General features: G+C 47.9%; 18 pseudogenes; 10 read left to right on the top strand and 8 right to left on the bottom strand.

The window, feature by feature from the left end:
- Window positions 1-1,091: 1,091 nt before the first annotated feature.
- On the bottom strand, window positions 1,092-1,210 carry LOC143959080 (5S ribosomal RNA; annotated as a pseudogene).
- Window positions 1,211-1,319: 109 nt separating this feature from the next.
- Window positions 1,320-1,438, bottom strand: LOC143958995 (5S ribosomal RNA; annotated as a pseudogene).
- A 4,197-nt stretch (window positions 1,439-5,635) lies between these two features.
- LOC143959051 (5S ribosomal RNA) lies at window positions 5,636-5,753 on the bottom strand (annotated as a pseudogene).
- Window positions 5,754-6,089: 336 nt separating this feature from the next.
- LOC143959090 (5S ribosomal RNA) lies at window positions 6,090-6,208 on the bottom strand (annotated as a pseudogene).
- A 108-nt stretch (window positions 6,209-6,316) lies between these two features.
- Window positions 6,317-6,435, bottom strand: LOC143958997 (5S ribosomal RNA; annotated as a pseudogene).
- Window positions 6,436-6,543: 108 nt separating this feature from the next.
- Window positions 6,544-6,662, bottom strand: LOC143959048 (5S ribosomal RNA; annotated as a pseudogene).
- A 106-nt stretch (window positions 6,663-6,768) lies between these two features.
- LOC143959069 (5S ribosomal RNA) lies at window positions 6,769-6,887 on the bottom strand (annotated as a pseudogene).
- A 759-nt stretch (window positions 6,888-7,646) lies between these two features.
- On the bottom strand, window positions 7,647-7,765 carry LOC143959033 (5S ribosomal RNA; annotated as a pseudogene).
- A 734-nt stretch (window positions 7,766-8,499) lies between these two features.
- Window positions 8,500-8,618, top strand: LOC143959017 (5S ribosomal RNA; annotated as a pseudogene).
- Window positions 8,619-8,935: 317 nt separating this feature from the next.
- On the top strand, window positions 8,936-9,054 carry LOC143959073 (5S ribosomal RNA; annotated as a pseudogene).
- A 758-nt stretch (window positions 9,055-9,812) lies between these two features.
- LOC143959075 (5S ribosomal RNA) lies at window positions 9,813-9,931 on the top strand (annotated as a pseudogene).
- A 550-nt stretch (window positions 9,932-10,481) lies between these two features.
- Window positions 10,482-10,600, top strand: LOC143959079 (5S ribosomal RNA; annotated as a pseudogene).
- A 107-nt stretch (window positions 10,601-10,707) lies between these two features.
- On the top strand, window positions 10,708-10,826 carry LOC143959068 (5S ribosomal RNA; annotated as a pseudogene).
- A 106-nt stretch (window positions 10,827-10,932) lies between these two features.
- Window positions 10,933-11,051, top strand: LOC143959102 (5S ribosomal RNA; annotated as a pseudogene).
- A 106-nt stretch (window positions 11,052-11,157) lies between these two features.
- LOC143958968 (5S ribosomal RNA) lies at window positions 11,158-11,276 on the top strand (annotated as a pseudogene).
- A 108-nt stretch (window positions 11,277-11,384) lies between these two features.
- LOC143959006 (5S ribosomal RNA) lies at window positions 11,385-11,502 on the top strand (annotated as a pseudogene).
- A 330-nt stretch (window positions 11,503-11,832) lies between these two features.
- On the top strand, window positions 11,833-11,951 carry LOC143959005 (5S ribosomal RNA; annotated as a pseudogene).
- A 244-nt stretch (window positions 11,952-12,195) lies between these two features.
- On the top strand, window positions 12,196-12,314 carry LOC143959038 (5S ribosomal RNA; annotated as a pseudogene).
- The last annotated feature ends 6,789 nt before the right edge of the window (window positions 12,315-19,103 follow it).

Here is a 19,103-nt window from a genome sequence, read left to right as displayed (position 1 = left end):
TACCAGCCTGGAAATCCCAGACTACTATGATGTTATTAGTCAACACCGAACACAGGTAAATGAATTAATGAAACAAGCAAGGGACATAGGTAATTATGGATGGAACCCCTTTTCTAGTTTGGGTTTAGGTGGAATGTTTTCATGGTTAAAGGACATAGTGATTATAATTATCATAGTACTATTGTTAGGATTGATAGGCTACCTGATTTTCAAGCTTATTCTACTTTATTTACCCCCCCCCCGCTAAACAAGATTTTAAAAATAAGGGTTATTATCGGTGGTTGGCAGCATAACCCCCCCCCCCCCCCCCAGACAAGATTTTTTTTTTAAAGGGTTATTATTAATAACCCTTTTTTTAAAGCTTTTTGGGGGGGGGTTTTTGCTGCCGGCCACCGATAACACTTTTTCTTTAAATCTTTTTTAGCAGGGGGGGGTGAAGGGGGTTGGGGTATGCTGCCGAGTGCGACCACCATAGTAACCCTGTGGATGTGGAGGGGATACCGGCGGCGGCTCTGAATAAATAATAACGAATTTGTAAGCTGCCATGCGGCAGCCCCTTACCTGATCCTCTCAGGCGGGCAGAACAGAAAAGTGCTGTGCCAAAGTCACTTCCTTGAGTGACGTCGGAAGCACCGCCCACCCAAAGTGCAAGTCTTTTTTTTTTTTGGGTGACTTGTTATTTTCCCTTGTTTACCAAGGTTAACATCTTGGCGTTTTTCAAGAGGATTGCGAGTGCCCAATGCGATTGAATACGGCCACATCTCCCTGAAAGCAACCAATCTCATCTGATCTCGGAGGCTTAGCAGGGTCAGGCCTGGTAAGAGCCTGGATGGGAGACCCCCTGGGAATACCAGGTGCCGTAGGCTTTTTTTAATATGTTGTTGGCGTTGACGACCTGTTTTATTTTTCTGCTTGTTTGCCGAGGTGACCATCTTGGCATTTGTCAAGAGGGTTGAGAGTGACCAGTGATGTGGTGATGTGGCAATCTTGCTGACCCCTCTCAACCCTTTTGACAAACGCTAAGATGGTCCCCTCGGCAAACAAGCAGAAAAATAAAACAGGTCGTCGACGCCAACAACATATTAAAAAAAAGCTTACAGCACATGGTATTCCCAGGCGGTCTCCCATCCAGGTACTAAGCAGGCCCAACGATGCTTAGCATCCGAGATCAGACGAGATCAGGTGCATTCAGGGTGATGTGGCCGTAGGCAAACTTTCCGTCCACTCTAAATCCTCTTCACAAACGCCAAGATGGTCACCTCGGTAAACAAGCAAAAAAATAAAACAGGTCGTTGACGCCAACAACATATTAAATAAAAAGCCTACGGCACCTGGTGTTCACGAGCGGTCTCCCATCAAGGTACTAACCAGGCCCGACCCTGCTTAGCATCTGAGATCAGACGAGATCAGGCATATTTCGGGTGTTGGGGCTGTAGGCAATATTGCTGGCCACTCTCAACCCTCTTGACAAACGCCAAGATGGTCACCTGGATTATGGATTATGCTTTGTACACTGGTGCACAGTCATGTTGGAACAGAAAGGGGCCTTCCTCAAACTTCCCACAAAGTTGAGAGCATGAAATTGTCCAACATTTCTTGGTATGCTGACACCTTAAGTGTTGCCTTCACTGGAATTTAGGGGCCAAGCCCAACCCCTGAAAAACAACACCACACCATAATCCCCCTCCACCAAGTGATTTGGACCAGTGCACAAAGCAAGATCCATAAAGACATGGATGAGCGTGTTTGGGGTGGAGGAACGTGACTGGAATGCAGAGTCCTGACCTCAACCCAATAGAACACCTTTGGGGTGAAATAGAGTGAAGGCTGCGAGATGGGCCTTTCTCGTCCAACATCAGTGCCTGACCTCACAAATGTACTATTGGAAGAATGGTCAAATATTCCCCTAAACAAACTCCTAAACCTTGTAGACGGCCTTCCCAGAATAGTTGAAGCTGTTACAACTGCAAAGAGTGTGGCAACTAAATATTGAACTCTATGGACAAAGACTGATATTCCATTAAAGTTTGTGTGTGTTCGTGTATAAAGGCAAGTGTCCCAATACTTTTGACAATATAGTGTATGTGGAAGGGGGCACTCTGCCACACTCTGATGCAAGGGGGCGATACTCTGCTATAAAGTGGGACACTGATGTAAGGTGTTGTGGGTGATGCAATGGGCTTTGGGGCGATTCGATGTTCTGGGGAGATGTGATTGGGCGATAGGATTCGATGTGTTGGGGTGAAGCGTTTCGATGTGCTGATGCGATTCGATGTGATGCGATGTGCTGCGATGTGCTGGGGCGATGCGATGTGATGTGCTGGGGGCGATTCGATGTTCTGGGGATATGTGATGCGATTGGGCGATGGGATTCTAGGTGTTGGGGTGAAGCGGTTCGATGTGCTGATGCAATTCGATGTGTTGGGGGTGATGCAATGTGCTTTGGGCGTTGCGATGTGCTGGGGGTGATTCGATGTGCTGGGAGATGTGATTCGATGTGCTGGGGGAGATGCAATTCGTGTGCTGGGGGTGATGCGATTCGATGTGCTGGGGGAGATGCGATTCTATGTGCTGGGAGCAATGTGATGTGCTGGGGCGATGCGATTCGATTTGATGTGCTGAGGGCGATGCGATTCGATGTGTTGCGGGTGATGCAATGTACTTTGGGAGATGCGATGCGCTGGGGGTGATTCGATGTCATGGGGAGATGTGATTCGATGTGCTGGGGAGATGCGATTCGATGTGCTGGGGGAGATGCAATTCGATGTGATGCCATGTGCTGGGGGGCGATGCGATGTGCTGGGGTGATGCGATTCGATGTGATGTGCTGGGGGCGATTCGATGTTCTGCGTTTGGGCGATGGGATTCAAAGGTGTTGGGGTGAAGCGATTCGATGTGCTGATGCGATTCGATGTGTTGGGGGTCATGCAATGTGCTTTGGGCGATGCAATGTGCTTTGGGCGATGCGTTGTGCTGGGGGAGATGCGATTCTATGTGCTGGGGGCAATGTGATGTGATATGCTGGGGGCGATGCGATGTGCTGGGGCGATGTGATTCGATGTGATGTGCTGTGGGCGATGCGATTTGATGTGTTGCGGGTGATGCAATGTGTTTTGGGGAGAGTCGATGTTCTGGGGAGATGCAATGCGATTGGGCGATGGGATTCGATGTGTTGGGGCGAAGCGATTCGATGTGCTGATGCGATTCGATGTTTTGGGGGTGATGCAATGTGCTTTGGGCGATGCGATGTGCTGGAGAGATGCGATTCGTTGTGCTGGGGCCAATGTGATGTTCTGGGGGCGATTCGATGTGCTGGGGTGATGCAATGTGCTGGGGGTTATGCGATTCGATGTTCTGGGCAGATGCGATTCGATGTGCTGGGGCGATGCAATGTGCTTGGGTGATGCGTTTCGATGCGATGTGGTGGGGCAAAGCGATTCGATGTGCTGATGTGATTCGATGTGTTGGGGGTGATGCAATGTGCTTTGGGCGAATTGATGCGCTGGGGTGATTCGATGTGCTGGGGGAGATGCAATGTGCTGGGGGAGATGCGATTCGATTTGCTGGGGAGATGTGATGTGCTGGGGGCGATGAGATGTGCTGGGGCTATGCGATTCGATGTGCTGATGCAATTCGAAGTGTTGGGGGTGATGCAATGTGCTGGGGTGATGCGATTCGATGTTCTGGGGGAGATGCCATTCGATGTGCTGGGGCGATTCAATGCGATGTGCTTGGGTGATGCGATTCGAAGCGATGGGTGATGCGATTTGATGTGCTGGGGCGATGCGATGTGCTTGGGCAATGCGTTTTGATGCTATGTGGTGGGGCAAACCGATTTGATGTGCTGATGTGATTCGATGTTTTGGGGGTGATGCAATGTGCTTTGGGCGATTCAATGTGCTGAGGCGATTCGATGTGCTGGGAGATGCAATGTGCTGGGGGAGATGCGTTTCGATTTGCTGGGGCGATGCGATTCGATGTGATGATGCAATTCGAAGTGTTGGGGGTGATACAATGTGCTGGGGTGATGTGATTCGATGTTCTGGGGAGATGCAATTTGATGTGCTGGGGCGATTCAATGCGATGTGCTTGGGTGATGTGATTCGATGCGATGTGTTGGGGCGGCGCGATTCTATCTTCTGATGCGATTTGATGTGTTAGGGTAATGCAATGTGCTTTGGGCGATGCGATGTGCTGGGGGCGATTCGATGTGCTGGGGGAGATGCGATTCGATGTTCTGGGGAGATGCGGTTTGATGTGCTGAGGCGATGCGATGTGCTTGGGCAATGCGTTTTGATGCTATGTGGTGGGGCAAACCGATTTGATGTGCGATGTGATTCGATGTTTTGGGGGTGATGCAATGTGCTTTGGGCGATTCGATGTGCTGGGGCGATTCGATGTGCTGGGAGATGCAATGTGCTGGGGGAGATGCGTTTCGATTTGCTGGGGCGATGCGATTCGATGTGTTGGGGGTGATACAATGTGCTGGGGTGATGTGATTCGATGTTCTGGGGAGATGAAATTTGATGTGCTGGGGCGATTCAATGCGATGTGCTTGGGTTATGTGATTCGATGAGATGTGTTGGGGGCGGCGCGATTCGATGTTCTAATGCGATTTGATGTGTTGGGGTGATGCAATGTGCTTTGGGCGATGCGATGTGCTGGGGGCGATTCGATGTGCTGGGGGAGATGCGATTCGATGTTCTGGGGAGATGCGGTTCGATGTGCTGAGGCGATGCGATGTGCTTGAGCGATGCATTTCGATGCGATATGGTGGGGCAAAGCGATTCGATGTGCTGATGCGATTCGATGTGTTGTAGGTGATGCAATGTGCTTTGGGCATTTCGATGCGCTGGGGGTTATGCAATGTGCTGGGGGAGATGCAATGTGATGGGGGAGATGCGATTCGATTTGCTGGGGAGATGAGATGTGCTGGGGCGATGCGATTCGATGTGCTGATGCAATTCGAAGTGTTGGGGGGTGATGCAATGTGCTGGGGGTGATGCGATTCGATGTTCTGGGGGAGATGTGATGCGCTTGGGTGTTTTGCGATTTGATGTTCTGGGAGAGATGCGATTCAATGTGCTGGGGCGATTCAATGCGATGTGCTTGGGTGATGCGATTTGATGCGATCTGTTGGGGGCGACGCGATTCGATGTTCTGATGCGATTTGATGTGTCGGGGGTGATGCAATGTGCTTTGGGCGATGCGATGAGAAGTGTTGGGGGAGATGCGATTCGATGTGCTGGGGCGTTGTGATGCAATGTGCTGGGGCGATGCGATTTTACGGGGAGGGGGATCGATGTGCTGGGGGAATATTTTCTTATTTTTAACCCGATTATCTATGTAACATAGAGAAAGTTGTTTGTGCAAATAGTTGTAAATAAGCAGTTTTTTTTTAATACTCCCACCATCCCATCTAAGGCCCCATTCACACATGCGGACATTATGTGCGTATTTCATCCACCCTGCTTAGCATCCGAGATCAAACGAGCTTGAGTGCATTCAGGGTGATGTGGCCATAGGCTATCTTGCTCGCCAATCTCAACCCTCTTGACAAATGCCAAGATGGTCACCTCGGCAAACAAGCAATAAGATAAAACAGGTCGTCGACGCCATCAACATATTAAAAAAAAGCCTAAGGCACCTGGTATTTCCAAAGGTCTCCCATCCAGGGACTAACCAGGCCCGACCCTGCTTAGCATCTGAGATCAAACGATATCTGGCGCATTCAGGGTGATGTGGCATTAGGCGATCTTGTTTGCCACTCTCAACCCTCTTGATAAACTCCAAGATGGTCACCTTGGCAAACAAGCAGTAAAATAAAACAGGTCGTCGATGCCAACAACATATTAAAAAAAAAGCCTACGGCACCTGATATTCCCAGGCGGTCTCCTATTCAGTTACTGACCAGGCCTGACCCTGCTTAGCATCCGAGTTCAGATGATAGCTGGCGCATTCAGGGTGATATGACTATAGGCAATTTTGCTCGCCACTCTCAACCCTCTTGACAAACGCCAAGATGGTCACCTCGGCAAACAAGCAGAAAAATAAAACATGTCCTCGACGCCAGCAACATATTAGAAAGACGCCTACGGCAACTGGTATTCCCAGGCGGTCTCACATCCAGCTACTAACCAGGCCCGACCCTGCTTAGCATCTGAGATCAGATGAGATCGGGCGCATTCAGGGTGATGAAGCCGTAGGCAATCTTGCTGGCCACTCTCAACCCTCTTGACAAATGCCAAGATGGTCACCTCGGCAAACAAGCAGAAAAAAAAAACAGGTCGTCGACGCCAACAACATATTAAAAAAAAGCCTACGGCACCTGGTATTCCCAGGCGGTCTCCCATCCAGGTATTAACCAGGCCCGACCCTGCTTAGCATCCGAAATCAGACAAGAACGGACGCATTCAGGGTGATGAGGCCATAAGTGACCTTCCTTACTACTCTCAATCCTCTTGACAAAGGCCAAGATGGTCACCTCGGCAAACAAGCAGAAAAAAAAACAAGTCGTCGATGTCAACAACATATTTAAAAAAAAGCCTACAGCACCTGTTATTGCCTGACGGTGTCCCATCTGGGTACTAACCAGGCCCGTCCCCGCTTAGCATCCAAGATCAGACAAGATCGGGCTCATTCAGGGTGATGTGGCCATAGGCTATCTTGCTGGCCAATCTCAACCCTCTTAACAAATGCCAAGATGGTCACCATGGCAAACAAGCAGAAAAATAAAACAGGTCGTCGACGCCAACAACATGTTAAAAAAGCCGACGGCACCTGGTATTCCCAGGAGGTCTCCCATCCAGGTACTAACCAGGCCCGACCCTGCTTAGCATCTGAGATCAGACGAGATCGGACGCATTCAGGGTGATGAGGCCATAAGCGATCTTCCTTACTACTCTCAATCCTCTTGACAAAGACCAAGATGGTCACCTCGGCAAACAAGCAGAAAAATAAAACAGTTCGTTGTTGCCAACAACATATTAAAAAAAGCCTACAGCACCTGGTACTCCCGAGCGGTCTCCCATCCAGTTACTAACCAGGCCTGACGCTGCCTAACATCTGAAATCAGGCGCATTGAGGGTGATGTTGCCGTATGCGATCTTGGTGGCCACTCTCAACCCTCTTGACAAACGCCAAGATGGGCACCTCGGCAAACAAGCAGAAAAATTAAACAGGACGTCGACGCCAACAACATATTAAAAAAAGCCTATGGCACCTGGTATTCCCAGCTGGTCTCCCATCCAGGTGTTAACCAGGCCTGACGCTGCTTAGCATCCGAGATCAGATGAGATCGAGCACTTTCAGGGTGACGTGGTTGTAGGCGATCTTGCTGGCCACTCTCAACTCTCTTGACAAATGCCAATATGGTCCCCTCGGCAAACAAGCAGAAAAATAAAACAGGTCGTCGACGCCAACAACATATTAAAAAAAAGCCTATGGCACCTGGTGTTCCCAGGCGGTCTCTCATTCAGGTACTAAGCAGGCCCGACGCTGCTTAGCATCCGAGATCAAACGAGCTTGAGTGCATTCAGGGTGATGCGATCTTGGAGGCCACTCTCAACCCTCTTGACAAGATGGGCACCTCGGCAAACAAGCAGAAAAATTAAACAGGACATCGATGACAACAACATATTTAAAAAAGCCCACGGCATCTGGTACTCCCAAGCGTTCTCCCATCCAGGTACTAACCAGGACCGACCCTGCTTATCATCTGAAATCAGATGAGATGGGGCGCATTCAGGGTGATATGGCCGTAGGCCATCTTGCTGGCCACTCTCAACCCTCTTGACAAACGCCAAGGTGGTCACCTCGGAAAACAAGCAGAAAAATAAAACAGGACGCCAACAACATATTAAAAAAAAATTTGGGTGTGGAGGAGGTCACTTCTGGTTTCAGGAAATGGCAGTTAGCTATGCAGTTTCTTGGCTTTTTAAACATGAAATCCAGTCACTTTTCACCCCTCTGGTCCATTCTTGTAAGACCGCCTTGGAATACCAGGTGCCGTAGGCTTTTTTCTTAATATGTTGTTGGCGTCGACGATTTGTTTTATTTTTCTGCTTGTTTGCCGAGGTGACCATCTTGGCGTTTGTCAAGAGGCTTGAGGGTGGCCAGCAAGAATGCCTACTGCTGCATCACCCTGAATGCACCCGATCTCATCTGATCTCGGATGCTAAGCAGGGTCCGGCCTGGTTATTATCTGGAAGGTGGACCGCCTGGGTAGACCATCTTGGCATTTGTCAAGAGGGTTGAGAGAGGTAATGAAGAACCCTTAAGGCCTCATCACCCTGAATGCGCCCAATCTCGTCTGATTTCGGATGATAAGCAGGGTCGGGCCTGGTTAGTACCTGGGTTGGAGACTGCTTGGGAGTACCAGGTGCCGTCGGCTTTTTTTTATATGTTGTTGGCGTCGATGACCTGTTTCATTTTTCTGCTTGTTTGTCGAGGTGACCATCTTGGCGTTTGTCAAGAGGGTTGAGAGTAGCCAGAAAGATACCCTACGGCCATATCACCCTGAATGCGCCCAATCACATCTGATTTCAGATGATAAGCAGGGACGGTCCTGGTTAGTACCTGGATGGGAGACCGCTTGGGAGTACCAGGTGTAGTAGGCTTTTTTAAATATGTTGCTGTCGTCGACGTCCTGTTTAATTTTTCTGCTTGTTTGCAGAGGTGCCCATCTTGGCGTCTGTCAAGAGGGTTGAGAGTGGCCACCAAGATCGCATATGGCCACATCACCCTGAATGCACTATAGCTTGTTTAATCTCGGATGCTAAGCAGGGTCGTACCTGGATGGGAGACCGCCTGGGAACACCAGGTGCCATAGGCTTTTTTTTTATATGTTGTTGGCGTCCTGTTTTATTTTTCTGCTTGTTTGCCAAGGTGACCATCTTGGCGTTTGTCAGGAGGGTTGAGAGTGGCCTGCAAGATCGCCTACGGCCACATCTCCCTGAATGCGCTCGATCTTGTTTGATCTCGGATGCTAAGCAGGGTCGGACCTGGTTAGTACCTGGATGGGAGACCACATGGGAATACCAAGTGCCATAGGCTTTTTTTTAATATGTTGTTGGCATTGACGACCTGTTTTAATTTATTGCTTGTTTGCCAAGATAACCATCTTGGCGTTTGTCAAGAGAGTTGAGAGCGGCCAGCAAGATCGCCTACGGCCACATCACCCTGAATGCGCCTGATTTCAGATGTTAGGCAGGGTCGGGCCTTGTTAGTAACTGGATGGGAGACTGCTCGGGAGTAACAGGTGCTGTAGGTTTTTTTAATATGTTGTTGGCATCGACAACCTGTTTTATTTTTCTGCTTCTTTGTCGAGGTGACCTTCTTGGCATTTGTCAAGAGGGTTGAGAGTGGCCAGCAAGATGCCCTACAGCCATATCACCCTGAATGTGCCCAATCACATCTGATTTCAGATGATAAGCAGGGACAGTCCTGTTTAGTACCTAGATGGGAGATCGCTTGGGAGTACCAGGTGTAGTAGGCTTTTTTAAATATGTTGCTGTCGTCGACGTCCTGTTTAATTTTTCTGCTTGTTTGCCGAGGTGCCCATCTTGGCGTTTGTCAAGAGGGTTGAGAGTGGCCACCAAGATCGCATATGGCCACATCACCCTGAATGCACTCAAGCTTGTTTGAGCTCGGATGCTAAGCAGGGTCGGACCTGGATGATAGACCGCCTGGGAACACCAGGTGCCATAGGCTTTTTTTAATATGTTGTTGGCGTCCTGTTTTATTTTTCTGCTTGTTTGCCAAGGTGACCATCTTGGCGTTTGTCAGGAGGGTTGAGATTGGCCTGCAAGGTCGCCTACGGCCACATCTCCCTGAATGCGCTCGATCTTGTTTGATCTCGGATGCTAAGCAGGGTCGGACCTGGTTAGTACCTGGATGGGAGACCGCATGGGAATACCAAGTGCCATAGGCTTTTTTTTAATATGTTCTTGGCACTGACGACCTGTTTTAATTTATTGCTTGTTTGCCAAGATAACCATCTTGGCATTTGTCAAGAGGGTTGAGAGCAGCCAGCAAGATCACCTACGGCCACATCACCCTGAATGCGCCTGATTTCAGATGTTAGGCAGGGTCGGGCCTTGTTAGTAACTGGATGGGAGACTGCTCGGGACTACCAGGTGCTGTAGGCTTTTTTTAATATGTTGTTGGCATCGACGATCTGTTTTATTTTTCTGCTTGTTTGCCGAGGTGACCATCTTGGCTTTTGTCTAGAGGGTTGAGAGTGGCAAGCAAAATTGGCTATGGTCATATCACCCTGAATGCGCCAGCTATCATCTGATTTCGGATGCTAATCAGGGTCGGGCCTGGTTAGTAACTGAATGGTAGACCGCCTGGGAATATCAGGTACCGTAGGCTTTTTTTAATATGTTGTTGGCATCGACGACCTGTTTTATTTTACTGCTTGTTTGCCGAGGTGACCATCTTGGCATTTGTCAAGAGTGTTAAGAGTGGACAGCAACACCTCTTACGGCCACATTACCCTGAATGTTCCCGATCTCGTCTGATCTCGGATGCTAAGCAGGTTTGGGCCTGGTTAGTACCTGGATGGGAGACCTCCTGGGAATACCAGGTGCCGTAGGCTTTTTTTAATATGTTGTTGGCGTAGACGACCTGTTTTATTTTTCTGCTTGTTTGCCGAGGTGACCATCTTGGCATTTGTCAAGAGGGTTGAGATTGGCCAGCAAGATTGCCTATGGCCACATCACCCTGAATGCGCCCGATCTTGTCTGATCTCGGATGCCAAGTAGGGTTGGGTCTGGTTAGTACCTGGGTGGGAGACCGCTTGGGAGTACCAGGTGCCGTAGGCTTTTTATAATATGTTGTTGGCGTCGACGACCTGTTTTATTTTTTACTTGTTTGCCGAGGTGACCATCTTAGGGTTTGTCAAGAGGGGTGAGAGTGGCCAGCAAAAACACTTACAGCCACATCACCCTGAATGCGCTCGATCTCCTCTGATCTCAGATGCTAAGCAGGTTTGGGCCTGGTTAGTATCTGGATGGGAGACCTTCTGGGAATACCAGGTGCCGTAGGCTTTATTTCAATATGTTGTTGGCGTCGACGACCTGTTTTTTTTCTGCTTGTTTGCCGAGGTGACCATCTTGGCGTTTGTCAAGAGGGTTGAGAGTGGCCAGCTAGATCGCCTACAGCCACTTCACCCTGAACGTGCTTGATCTCCTCTGATTTCGGATGTTAAGCAGGGTTGGGCCTGTTTAGTACCTGGATGGGAGACTGCTTGGGAGTACCTGGTGCCGTAGGCTTTTTAAAAATATGTTGTTGGCGTCGACGACCTGTTTTATTTTTCTGCTTGTTTGCCGAGGTGACCATCTTGGCCTTTGTCAAGAGGGTTGAGAGTGGTAAGGAAGATCGCCTACTGCCACATCACCCTGAATGCGTCCGATCTCGTCTGATCTTGGATAATAAGCAGGGTCGGCCTGGATAGTACCTGGATGGGACACCGCCTGGGAATACCAGGTGCTGTAGGCGTTTTTTAATATGTTGTTGTCGAAGACCTGTTTTATTTTTCTGCTTGTTTGCCGAGCTGACCATCTTGGCGTTTGTCAAGAGGGTTGAGAGTGGCCGGCAAGAACACCTACAGCCACATCACACTCAATGCGCCTGATCTCGTCTGATCTCGGATGCTAAGCAGGGATGGGCCTGGTTATACCTGGATGGGAGGCCGCCTGGGAATAACAGGTGCCACAGGCATTTTTTTAATATGTTGTTGGCGTCGACGACCTGTTTTATTTTTCTGCTTGTTTGCCAAGGTGACTATCTTGGCATTTGTCAAGAGGATTGAGAGTGGCCAACAAGTTCACCTACAGCCACATCACCCTGAATGCGTCCGTTCTTGTCTGATCTCAGAAGCTAAGCAGGATTGGATCTGGTTAGTACCTGGATGGGAGACCGCCTGGGAATTCCAGGTGCCGTAGGCTTTTTTTTAATATGTTGTTGGCGTCGATTAGCTGTTTTATTTTTCTGCTTGTTTGCCGAGGTGACCATCTTGGTGTTTGTCAAGAGGGTTGAGAGAGGCCAGCAAGATCGACTTTGGCCACATCACCCTGAATGTTCCTGATCTCGGATGCTAAGCAGGGTCGGGCCTGGATCGGAGACCACCTGGGAATACCGAGGTGACCATCTTAGCGTTTGTCAAGAGGGTTGAGAGTGGCAAGCAAGATCGCCTAAGGCCACATCACCCTGAATGCGCTAGATATCATCTGATCTCGGATTCTAAGCAGGGTCAGGCCTGGTTAGTACCTGGATGGGAGACAGCCTGGGAATACCAGGTGCCGTAGGCTTTTTTTAATATGTTGTTGGTGTCGACGACCTGTTTTATTTTCTGCTTGTTTGTCGAGGTGACCATCTTGGCATTTGTCAAGAGGGTTGAGAGTGGCCAGCAAGATTACCTATGGCCATATCACCCTGAATGTGTAATACGGATATATATATTTGGTTATAATGTTTGTTGTAAAATGTATTTATATGCATTAAGTTATGTTGTATCTAAGAATTTTGTATTTTCATATGCTGATAAGAAAAAGGCTGCTATGGCCATTCGACTCCAAAGAGAATGTGTCGTCTGGTCAATCATAAGTTATTTAAGACAAAGGTATAGGTTGTTTTTTTTGGGGAGCCTCACAAAATAGGCACATCCCTTAGTCATGAAACTTTTCTCTAATCGACTTCTCTCAAACCGGCTTGTTGGAAGGTTTTACTTTCAATAAGTGCTGATTAGTTTATTTTGACAGTGGGGTCATCTCCCCTTTTGTCAGAATACAATAACCCAGAAAGAAGGATTTCTCTATCGACCCCACTTGTGTCAATGTGATAATCGGTTCAGTTGTTTTTTTTTTTTTTTTTTGATCAGCCAACTTTAAAAAAAACTTCCATGTATGGCAAGCCTTAGAGTAACTAAAGATGAATTTGGATCCATGTGTGGCCACTGTGGTTGAACAGAAGTCAGGATATTCCCAATCAATCAGGGCTGTAGGCTGGAGAGATGATCTGTATATTTTGACAGAAAGGTAGCCTTCCTGCTGTCAGAATTCAATAATACAGTGGAGAGGATTCCAGCACCCACATTGAGTGTGTGGATGGAGGAATCCAGTCAGGTGTTGTTTTTTAAATTTAACCCACTAGCTGAATGAAAAAAACTGACATGTGCATGGCCAGCTTTAGAGATTCAGGGGTTAAGTGACCTGGAGATATTGAAGCACAGTGGTTTGGGCAGCACAGTGGTGTAGTGGTTAGCACTCTCATCTAGCAGTAAGAAGGGTTGCTGGTTCAAATCCCAACCATAATCCTACCTGTCTGCAGTTTGCATGTTCTCCCTGTGCCTGTCTATATTCAACCTCATTATTAAGCCAGGTTTAACCATGAAGTAAGCATTTTAGGTTAACAGTAAAAACAAAATTATATCGTGCCATGGATTCGATTGTGTATTTTTAACCCAAACCTCAGATTTCATTATCTCTGGATAAGAAAGCATAATGCCATTGTAAATTTTCTCTTTTTCATGAAGGTTTGATAAGCCATGAAATCTTCAAGCAAGATGGGAAGCTATGATCTCTCAAAGCAAGATGGGAAGCCAGGCACACTCCAAGCAAGACGGAATCCCTTTTCTGCTTCTGCAGCATTAGCAGATGGTGGGTACCTACATAAAAATCATGGATAATGATAAAATAAATTTTCTAACATGCTATAGAAGCAGTGTCAGAGTTATGAGCTTTAATCATAACTCATTGCTTGGGTTAACCACTCAATTTTGTGGACTCAAAAATATTGCTAGACTGAGTTAGGAATGAAAAAGTATGTAGCTCAATCAACAGCAGTGTTCAGGCGCAATGCACATAGATTTTTTGCTGCCCATTTCTTGCAGCTAGGCTTTAGACAGGACCCCCCTCCCAAGCCCACTGTAGCCATGAAATCTTCAAGCAAGATGGGAAGCCATGATATCTTCACGCAAGATGGGAAACCATGAAAACTTCAAGCAAGATGGGAAGCCATTAAATCTTCAAGCAAGATAGGAAGCCATTAAATCTTCAAGCAAGATGGCAAGCCATGATCTCTTCAAGCAAGATGGCAAGCCATGATCTCTTCAAGCAAGATGGAATCCCTTTTCTGCTCCTGCAGCATTAGCAGATGGTGGGTACCTACATAAAACTCATTAACCACATCAGCCCCGGACCAATTGTCAGCCTAAGGACCAGAGGTCTTTTTACAATTTCGCACTGCACTGCTTTAACTGGTAATTACGCGGTCATGCAATGTTGTACCCAAACAAAATTTGCGTCCTTTTCTTCACACAAATAGAGCTTTCTTTTGATGGTATTTGATTGCCTCTGCGATTTTTATTTTTTGCGATATAAATGGAAAAAGACCGAAAATTTTCGAGAAAAAATTGAAAATTTATATCAAATACTTACCGTAATTTTCCTTTCCTGATAGGCTCCATGGCAGCATACGCGTGGGTATCCCTGCCTCCACGATTACCCAATAGGACCCAACTCTCATAAATCTTTGCTCCCGGCTACAATCAGTGTTCCGTAACTAGCCTACTTCAGACATTTGGGAGGGAACTCCTGCTGCCATGGAGCCTATCAGGAAAGGAAAATTACGGTAAGTATTTGATATACATTTTTCATTTTCCTGAAAGGCTCCATGGCAGCATACGTGTGGGAAATAACTCGCCAAACACACCCGGGTGGGCAAAATGTCGAGCAAAGAACAAAAGTTTATTTAGCATTGTCAACCGACAAAACTTAAAAACCAAAATTAACAGAAGACAGAGCCGCTGGCTCTACACAATAATGAGAAACAAAGGTATTAATGGAGGACCAAGAGGCCGCTCTGCAAATAACTTCAGGCGCAACATGACGAGAAGCTGCCCACGACGTTAAAATACTTGGCGTTGAATGAGCCGTTAATGCCTCAGGAGGAGCCAAGCCCTTTGCTCTGTATGCCCTCTGAATGATCTGAACGATCCAGGTAGAGATAGATCTAGCCGAAGCTCGCAATCCTTTATTCTTGCCATGAGGGAGAACAAAAAGAAATTTTGTTTGCCTAAAAGGAGCTGTGACTTCCAAATATTGCTTTAGCGCGTGTCCTACGTCCAGAGGATGAACATCCTGACTCTCTGAGTTTTTGAAAGTGGGAAGCACAATTTCCTGATTCTCATGGAAGACCGAGGTTACTTTGGGATTCGATCCCAACATGGGAATCAATACTGCCCTGTCTGGAAAGAAAGTCAGAAAAGGTTCCTCCGAACCTAGATTCCTAATCTCAGAAACTCTCTTGGCTGAGGTTATAGCTACCAAGAAGATGGTCTTGAGAGTGAGATCCCTTATGGACAGAGGCTCTGTAGGATCCTTTCCAAGGTTCGAAAGAAAATCCAGCACTAAAGGGAGGTCCCATTTAGGAAACCTTGGTTTTCTTTGGGGTCTGAGCCTGATAGCTCCCTTGAAGAATTGTCGTACCAGTGCATGGTTTGCCCAGGAAATACCCGTAAAGGCTGAAATAGCCGACACTTGGACTCTCAATGAACTGATAGCTAAAGGTAAATCAAGGCCTGTTTGGAGAAAGCTTAGTATGTCTTGTACTGTTGGAGAACTGCAAGAATTTTCTCTGGAGGACATATGGACTGAAAACTTGGACCATATGCGCTCATATACCCTGTTAGTACTCCCTCGTCTGGAATTGAGAAGTGTTGGAATAGCTTCTTCCGGACAACCAAGAGCTTCTAGCCTTTCCCTCTCAAAAACCATACCCTGAGGTGCAGACATGATGGGCATGGATGTAACCTTGTGCCTTGAGATAGCAAATCTGGCCTGAGATGCAGGGGAACTGGCTCTTGATAACTGAGGAGCAGCGGTAGAGGGAACCAAGGCCTGTTGGGCCAGAATGGAATCACTGCAAGAATCTCCACCTTCTCTATCCTGAGCCTCCGAAGGAACTGTAGGATCACCGGAACTGGGGGGAAGGCATAAGCTGTCTGAAACTTCCAATGTTCTGTGAGGGCATCTATCCCATATGCCTGAGGATCCCTGAACCTTGAGTAATATTTTGGAAGCTTCCGATTGCACGGGGAAGCGAACAAGTCGACCTCCAGGGACAATCCTAAGGTCAGGAGCCAATCGAATACTTCCCTGTGTAGGGACCATTTGTTGTTGTCCAACTCGACACGCGATAGGAAGTCCGCCTGAACATTCTGCACACCTGGGATGTAGACCGCAGAAAGGTTGGACAAATTCTTCTGAGCCCAATTCATTATTGGCTCCACCTCCTGTAACAGAGACCAGCTGCGAGTTCCCCCTTGCTTCTTTACGTAAGCCACTGCGGTTGTGTTGTCCAACCTTAACATGACCGAGGCATTCGCTATCAGATGGTGGAATGACCGAAGCGCCTGGAAGGCCGCCCTCAAATCCAGAACATTGGAGACGACTCTTTGTGATGGAAATGTCCACCTGCCCTGAGCGACATCCGAAAGGCAGTGAGCACCCCATCCTCTGTTGCTGGCATTGAATGGTGGTTGCGCAGGTTCTTCCCCTGCAGCCACCAAAGAAGAGACGTCCTCATCGCTGGAGTGAGGAATATGCGCTGTGTCTGGCTGGATAAGTCCCACTGTTGTAGAAACCCCTTCTGAAAGGGACGAATGTGCCACTGGGCCCACTTTACCATGGGAATGGTGGCTGACATTGTGCCAATCTCCTTCAGACACTGGAGAGCCGAGAGATGGGATGACGCAAGGGCTGCATGAATCCTGTCTCGTATGACTCCCACCTTCTCTTCTGGAAGGGCGATAGTACCTTCCACCGTGTTGAACTGTGCTCCTAGAAAAACGAGAGACTGAGTTGGATCTAGGTGATTCTTTTCTAGGTTCAGAAGCCACCCAAACTCTTGCAGAGTGGAGATGACTAGATCTTTGTGCTTCAAGAGCTGCTCTCTGTTCTGAGATAGCAGAAGTAGGTCGTCGAGATAGTGGTGGAGACGAACACATTTGACTCTGAGAAAGGCCACAACTGCCAAAAGAACTTTGGAGAAGACCCGTGGGGACGTTGTTAACCCAAAGGGAAGACATGTAAATTGAAGATGTTGATTGCCTACCGCAAAGCGGAGGTACTGTTGAAACTCCTTTGCTACGGGTACATGGAAGTAAGCATCCTTCAAGTCGACTGATATCATCCAGTCCCCCAGATGCACTGACTGCTGGATGGTAATCAGAGATTCCATCTTGAACTTCTCTTTGTAAATGAAGGAATTGAGATGGGTCAAATCTATTACCGGCCTCCATGTGCCATTTTTCTTTTGAACCAAAAACAGAGGGGAATACATGCCCTCTCCACGTTCTTCTTCTGGAACAGGAACGGCTGCGCCTTGATCCAGTAAAGAGTTCACGTAGGTCAATAGGACTTGTTTCTTCTCTTCTGATTCTGGAAGATTTGTGGGAATAAATCTTAGCCTTGGGGTGCTGATAAAACACCACTTGTTACCTGAGGAAACTGTTTTTACTGTCCAAAAATCTCGAATTGAGGCCGCCCAAACATGCCTGAAGTGGAGAAGATGAGCCCCCACCTGACAAGTTTGAGCGGGCCCAATTTCTAAAGGATTTCGCTGAATCCTGCTTGCCGGACGAACCACCTTTTGAGGTATTTTTGAAAGAAGACTGCCTGGATCTCCATGACCTTGAGAATTCTCGACCAGGTCTATAGCTCCGCGCCTCCCTAGCACGATCAGGGCCTTGTCTTCTAGGAAATGGACGCTTTTGATTTTGAAGACGTCTGTCCTGGGGAAGAAACCCAGATTTCTCACCTGTAGCCCGGGATATGGCAGTATCCAGCTTGTTACCAAACAAAGATGTCCCCTCAAAAGGAATACGGCACCAGGCCTGTTTGGATGCTGGATCCGCCAGCCATGGACGGAGCCATAACGCACGGCGTGCTGAGACCACTGCTAACATATCCCGAGATATCAGGCGAATAACATCAATAGATGCCTCCCCCAAAAAGGCAGATGCCATCCTGATTTCTTGAATAGGGGAGTCTTTGGCTGTTTCAATAGAAATACCCCTCAGGAATTCTTCTACGGAATCAGCCCCGGATTCTATGGCCTTAGATACCGCTGCCATTGCAAGCACTGGTTTGCAAGCCATTCCAGAAGTCAGGTATATCCTTTTTAGGTCTGAGTCGATCCGCCTCTCCAAAGGATCTTTAAAAGATACCGTATCCTCTAAAGGTAGAGGATTTATGGCGGTGTGATCTTGATGATCCACTGCGTCTAGAGGTATTAAGCTGTGGATCAGACCCAGAAGGGCTGTAAAGACAAAACAGACAGAGAGAGAAAAAGAAACAGTCAATCCTACCTATGCAAAACTCTCTCCATTAAAATACCATAAATGCTAGCAACCTACCTAACATGAGCGGGCTGGCCACTAGGAGGCAGTAAGGCGTCCATATCCAAACAAACCAACAGATCAAAGAAGTACTGCAAACCAAAGAAAAAGAAAAATGCATTTTTTTTATTATTTTTTTTAAGAGTAAGCATTTCCCTAGCCTAAGGGGCATGCTCTTACCTTAAACAGCCAAACTGTCAGCCCCGGGAAGTCGCTGCGACCACTGCAAACATTCCCAGGGTTCTGACAGCTTTAAAAGCCTTTTAAAAGTGGCGCCCGTGACGTCATTACCGACGTCAGATGCGAGGCGCTCGCGCGCATGCGCGGGAACCAAGCCTCGGTTTCACACCGGGTTCGCACATGCGCAGAAAGCCTGCATAACATGGAACTAGGAGAGAGAGGTTTGCTGGAAAGCGGAAGCGACCGCAAACAGCATAGAGAAGACCGCTAGACAAAACAGAAAAGGAGAAAATACACACAAATACATTGCTGCCATGGATAGACAAAAGGCTCACCACTCCACTAACGATCACCTGGCCGAACGGACTGGGACACACACACTGCACCTCCAAGCAGATAATGGTCACCCATAGCAACGGGACACAGACCGGTAGGGAATCCTCTCTTCAGCGCTACTCTGCAAATACACTCCATACCCTGCTTAACAGTCAGGGCCTATCGGAGGAAAAATTCTCAGTCA

The sequence above is a fragment of the Lithobates pipiens genome, unplaced genomic scaffold, assembly GCF_037356315.1.
Source record: "Lithobates pipiens isolate NorthernLeopardFrog02 unplaced genomic scaffold, aLitPip1_a1.2 Scaffold_66, whole genome shotgun sequence".
In the NCBI taxonomy this organism is placed as follows: Eukaryota; Metazoa; Chordata; class Amphibia; order Anura; family Ranidae; genus Lithobates; species Lithobates pipiens.
Note: the sequence above shows the minus strand (reverse complement) of the source record. Positions and strands in the feature narration are given on the sequence as shown.